A 6,000-nucleotide genomic window follows, 5' to 3' on the forward strand; every position below is an offset into this window, starting at 1 on the left:
GTGGCCATCAATCTAATATTGTGCTGCATTTATACATTTATGATTGACACTAAAATAATAATATGATATTCAAGAAGAGTAAAATAAATAAATAAATGAAATCCATCAAGTGAACATAGAGTTGTTCAATAAACATAAAGGAATATTGCTTTTAAATCCATTCATTAACAAATCAGGGCTTATAAAAGATTATGATGCCATAAACTCCATATGGGAAAAAAAAAACTATTTTATCTAGATTTGTATCTCACTTATTAAATGTATACATGTTTTGTTTTGTTTTTTTGGTGGGGGAGAGGAGGATAACAAACTTCTGTGAATTGGAAAGTATTTTCTCTTACAGAATCAATTCTATATTGATCCCTACTTTTAGCAAATCAACGTTTGTACATAGAAGTGTATATAAAACAAGAATAAAGAATTTATCTGAACATTACTTAAATGACAGGAGGCAGAAATGGGTGTAAAGATAAACATGGGTTAAGAACACAGGAGCATCATATGTCATTTAAGCTAAAAGCCTAGGTTGATTTATAATTAAAATTTGAGATACTTTCTGCTTTAGGAATGGGTGTAATGAGATCTTGTCCAAAACTCAGCTTGCCTTTTACTTTCATGTAGTATATATAACATTCATGTTGGTTTCATCTTTTTCTTTAAAACTTATGAAAATGACAAAAAGCTCGATAATTTTGTGGAAAAGTTCATTTAAGCAACATTGCTAAATCTCACGGTCCATCACATGTCCAAAGAAAATGGATTTTTTAAATAAAAGAAAAAAATATTTCCATTAAAATATATAAAGACATTTTAAAACTTTATACTAAGACAACCATAACTTGAAGGATGTTCTCCAGGATTTGATCTCTAAGCAGTAATAATATAATGTAGAAGAGTAAAATGTATCCCAAAGGGGAGTATATATTCCTACATTTCCCATTGATATTTTCTAAGAGTTTGTCACTAAATTGTACTCCTCTAAACATAAATTCAGTAAAGTGAAACATTCCTGGTCCTTCTAGAACACCATGTCAAAAAAGTCAAGCAAAAACCTCATAAAATATATACTTAAAATACTTACTAAGTAAAGAGAAGCCACATGCTGGGGCATGTTAATATACATGAAATCAATCTGGATAATGTGGCCAGATAAAAATGGGTGCTAGACCTATGGCAAAATTAGCATTCATTTCTGTCATTTTTCTAGCTATCTCATTTCTTTCCATTACACTACAAATTAGGTGGGAAATGTAGATGTTTATAAAACACCCAGGAAAATTCCCTAGAGTGTATATGAAAAGTAGGCATAAAATAATAATTTCTTATAATTGTATTATTTTTGTTGGTATGTCTGAACACTTGGAAAGTGAGGAAGATGGTGGTATTGAGGCTAACAAAGTGAGGATGGGAATAGCAACAAACCCATGAATAGATTGGTGTGCATGTTTGAAAAAGATACAGAAAGGACAAGACCAGGGTAAAGGAAGAAAGATGCCAAGTCTAAAATCTCAAGATAGAAATTGCAAATTCCCTCCCCATCCCTTTGTGATATAGAGTGCCAAAGAGAGGTTTAAAAGAAGAGGAAAAGGAAGCAGAAGGCAAAAAAAGAATTACTGATTCCCTTCTTTTTTATCTAAAAGTAAGAGCAAATGCTCTTGAAAGTAAAGGAAGAAAAATATATTATGCATTGTGATCATTGTGAATATTCAGCATATTACTCGAGAAGCTACTGGAAGAGAGTATTCTGTTTAATTTTTTGGAGGTACACTAACCCTTTTAAATTTACAGTATATTTTTAGATGATTATCATTTATTTATTGCACACTAATAGTCTGAGAAAATGAATGTAGCTATAATAAATTAGCAGTTTATTTATGCTAGACTTTTTGAAAATACATTAACTCTTTCAAGTAAGTGAGCTCTTTTTACTTTACAAGACGAGTATATTTATTTAATGGAACCAAAGAGAAAGTTTTTTGAGGAAGTTAATGTATCTAAGTGAACAGTACACTCATGCCTTATGTAACACAAATGATAGAATCATTCAGTAGCACTCCTAGAAATAAACACATACACATATGCCATAGGAGATAATGCTTAATTAAAATACCATTTTAAAACTTGGTTAACTTGAAACTTTAGAGTTCTTAACTTTTCCCCTCATGTAGAAATTTGCTTGTATTGCTAAAAATAAAGTTTAGAAAACTTTGCATTTATATATATCATTATACATAGGACAAAGCTTTAAGAATAGAAAAGATTTCCCCAGTTTTCTTCAGGTTATTTTCCTGTTTTAAACATCTCAGTTAATTATTCTGCATTGTAGAATAATACTGGCTCAAATCTTTCTTTGAGCTTCTTCTAAGATTTAATATCTTGACTAATCATCAATTGCTACAATATCTGCTTCAACCAATAGTGCTACATCTTAAAAACAATTATCCAGGGTGCCTACTTTACATATTAAATAGACTTATTTACATATTAAAATGGGCTTATTAACAAAATATCAACTAGGCAAGAAAGCAAAATATGATTAAAATATCAACATTACATAACTTGGATGAAATCAGAGCCTCAGAACTGAACTCAAAATAAATTTGTGTATGATTAATTTTACTAGTGTAAATACATGGATACACAAATGCATTTTATATCAATGACAGTACCATTATTATTTACAGATTTTTATGTATGTAACTTCAATCTGCTTATATGTGTACACAAGTATATTTTTATTGCTTATAGTGTGTATACATTACTTTTTTAAAAAAAGAAAATATTTGATAGTAATACTACTCTGGAAAAGATCTTAGAGCATTACAAATGATTAAGTCAAATGGGAGATACCTTTTAGTATCATTCATGGAAACTGTTTCCCCACTTCCTCTAAATAGAGTGTTGGAAATATCTATGAAGCATTTTCCTTTGAGAAGCATCGCACACTCAGAAACCATGCTAAAAAAACTGGAATCCCAACAACCCCGGTTAGCTTGGAAGAAATCAAATGTATTGCCAATGTATCCTGAAGACTGTTAAATGCATCAATCATCTGGCAATCCTTAAATCCTGTCCCAGCAGGAGAGAGGGAAAGACAGGGAGAGAGACAGAAATAGACATAGAGAAAAAAGATAGACATTTAAGAACAAACCTACCTAACTCCTTAAGAGCAAATAGCCTGCAAAATAACATTACCCACCCCTTCTCAAAAGGGCTCTTCCAGAAGCGCTTAGGTGGCTTATATTTGTCGGTGCCTCCTTCTATGGAATGAGAGCTCCATACATTTATATCAAGCCTTAAGTCAGCTTTGTGTGTAAGTCCATTCGGCGCCATATGGCAGTTTCCACCCCCTTTCGCAACTCAAGTCAGGCTAGCCTGATGCGATGATTCATTTGGAAAGGAAGACCCTCATAGGGGAGCAGAAATGCCCCAGCCACTTACCTTGCTCAAACAGACCACGTTCGGCAGTCAGCACTGGCTTGTGCACCACAAAGGGCTGTGGGATTCCCCCCTCTCTCAGGGGGCTGCTCACTCTGCGATTCCCTTCACCAATGATGTGTCGCTGGAAATCCCCCTCCCCTCCAAGGAGAGGAGGGTCCTCCTAGCTGGATGGAGCTCGTGTTGTTTTTTGCTCTCTACATCTCTGACTCTGGTTCATCTTCTCTTGTAGGAAGGCTCAATGGAGAGGCGGCAGGGGGAGGCAGGAGGAGGAAGACATCCTTAAAAAGAACAATAATCTTCATCGCTCCCTTCATCTAGTGTCCGCACTCCCTACTGTCCCCCCACCCCCTTAGCCTCCCAGAAAAGAAAGAAGACAAATTAAATAAAAACATATCAGCGCCGTTGCTTGGCTAGGATCGCCTTGCAGAAGGAGGGAAAGCGGAGGCACAGCCAACCCTTGCTGTTAAATCTCCCTTCGGCTGGCTGCATGTGACAAGGCGGCGGCGGCGGAGGCTGTTGCTGCTGCAGCTGGTGGGGGTGGTTAGTTGGTGGCTGTTGGGGTGTGTGCGTGTGTGTATGTGTGTATGTGTGTGTTGAGGTTCGGGATGGATCCAAAAGCAGCTGTAGGAGAGACAGGGAGAGCTTGGAAAGCAGCGAGCTTCAGTCACAGACACTGGCTAACACGCGCACACACACAGTCGCAAACACACACACACACATACACATACACACACGGACCCACAAACCCTCCCTTCCCCTTGGTTCCTCCTCCCTCCGGCCCTCCTCGCATACATAGGGGTTCGAGCGGCCACAAGCGGCTGCTGCCACTGCCACCTTCGCCTTCTGTTCCTCCTAATTTTCAGCTCTTAATGTGGGTGGTTGTAGACTAAGGTGGGGTGGGGTCGGGGCTACGAAGCTAAGAGGATTGAGTGCTACCAAGGACAGCAACAGATCCGGCTCTCACCCCACTAGCTAGAGAGCGAGCGCCCCCGAGGAGGAGTCGAGAGCCGGCTCCGAGAGGGCGGGACACCTCCCACACCTAGCTGAGGCTCGTCCCTACCCAGCCTTCCTCTTCACCCCAGGGCTCAGTTTCACACCCACCTGCCCCGCCCTTCCTTCCCTCCGAGGGTCAGGGCAGTGGGAGGAGTCAGGGAGGACCCAGTACTGGCGGAGAAAACGAGCGGGGGACGTCCGCTTTGCGCTCAGCCCCGAGGCGCTCCCCGGAGGCGAAGAGGGATTCCCTCTCTGCTAGCCTGCTACTGCCGGGCTTTTCCTTACCCCGCCTCGGATAGAGTCGGGAAGCTCACTCTTTGGCTTTGGGAGCTGGAGCAAGGGAGCGGAGGGATGGAACGGGGCCCACAGTGATCATCACCCAGACTTTAGGGCTCTAGGTAGGAAGCCATGGGAGGTTTAAACATAAATAAGGGCTGTCCTCACTTGAGAAGGTTAGATGGATATTACCTTAGACCGGTTAGATTCTATCTTATGGGCTGAGATTCTGAACACCTGAGCGCCCCAAGTCTGGAGGGTAAAACGGATTACAAGCGGCCAGCCTTAACTCTTAGCCTGGGTGGAGCTATTCCTTTCAAATGGGATTTCTTTCTTCGAGCTTTCATTGTCTTATTTTGAGGATATTGTTAGCTTCCGGAAGAGTATTCTGAAGTTCTTTTACAGTGACTGCTCCAACACTTACCTTGCTAAAGGCTGTAGGGTGGTTGAGGTGTGAGAGACAGTAGCTGATAAATTTATTTATGTTAAAACATAAGTAATGTACTCCTATAGGTCCTTGGCTCAGTTTACTAGAGATAGGATGATAATAAAGGAAACTCACTTTTCTAGCTCTAAATTAGTTTTATAAAGTTGTTTTCTCCTAACTTGCCTTTGGGTGTTATATTTGATTCTGGAAATCTGTTGAAGAGACTTCTGTGACAGTCTTTAATCTTACACCTGACTGCGGCTCTCTTTTTTTCAAATCCCTAACAAGCTAGTTCCACTCTAAAGACTGTTTATAAGCGAAAGGAGTACCTCCTACTTTTAGGTACCCCAATGGTTGGGAAGTTTTCCTGCCTCTCAGCAATTTGCACTAACTGCTTGGAAAACCAGTTCCTCTTCCACAATGCAGGCCTTCAGATAGGTGAAGACAGCTACCACTCTCTACAGATAAAGTAATCACTATTTTTCATTAGGAATTCAGTTTAGTTTCAATTCCTTTTTTACCACCAAACTGATTAACTCAGTTTTCGATGCTTACTTACCACCTTTCCCCCACTGATTGGAGGACTTAAGCCTTCCTTTACAAAAAGTTCAGAACTTTCAAAACTTTGCAGGACTCTCTAGCTTCTATCAGCTGCTCTGCCTGGTTTCCCACTCCAGAAAATGTCATGCCTCCTGGTGGCGACCCTCTCATTCCCTTTCAGCTTCCTTTTGTGTGTCATAATCCCTCAACAGACTGTAAACTTCTCAAGGGCATGAATTGTTTTTGTTTTTTTGTTTTTTTTTTCTTAATTTTATCCTCAGCACTCAGCAAATGCCTAATATGGAGTAGGCACATTTAATAAA

At 39.5% G+C, this 6,000-nt stretch overlaps 1 protein-coding gene across 2 annotated transcripts in view; it reads right to left on the minus strand.

The window, feature by feature from the left end:
* Positions 1-4,494, minus strand: part of KCNB2 (potassium voltage-gated channel subfamily B member 2) — a 457,934-nt gene extending 453,440 nt beyond the window's left edge. Inside the window, exons 1-2 of one of the 2 annotated variants that reach the window (XM_051970048.1) lie at positions 4,234-4,494; positions 3,442-3,719 (exon numbers count right to left, since the gene is read on the minus strand). The gene's annotated coding sequence lies outside the window, so the exon portion shown is untranslated. Of the gene's footprint in view, positions 1-3,441; positions 4,160-4,233 lie in introns of those variants that run through there. The other variant, XM_051970047.1, reaches the window with a different exon arrangement.
* Positions 4,495-6,000: the final 1,506 nt, after the last annotated feature.

The sequence above is a fragment of the Antechinus flavipes genome, chromosome 1, assembly GCF_016432865.1.
Source record: "Antechinus flavipes isolate AdamAnt ecotype Samford, QLD, Australia chromosome 1, AdamAnt_v2, whole genome shotgun sequence".
Taxonomy (NCBI): Eukaryota; Metazoa; Chordata; class Mammalia; order Dasyuromorphia; family Dasyuridae; genus Antechinus; species Antechinus flavipes.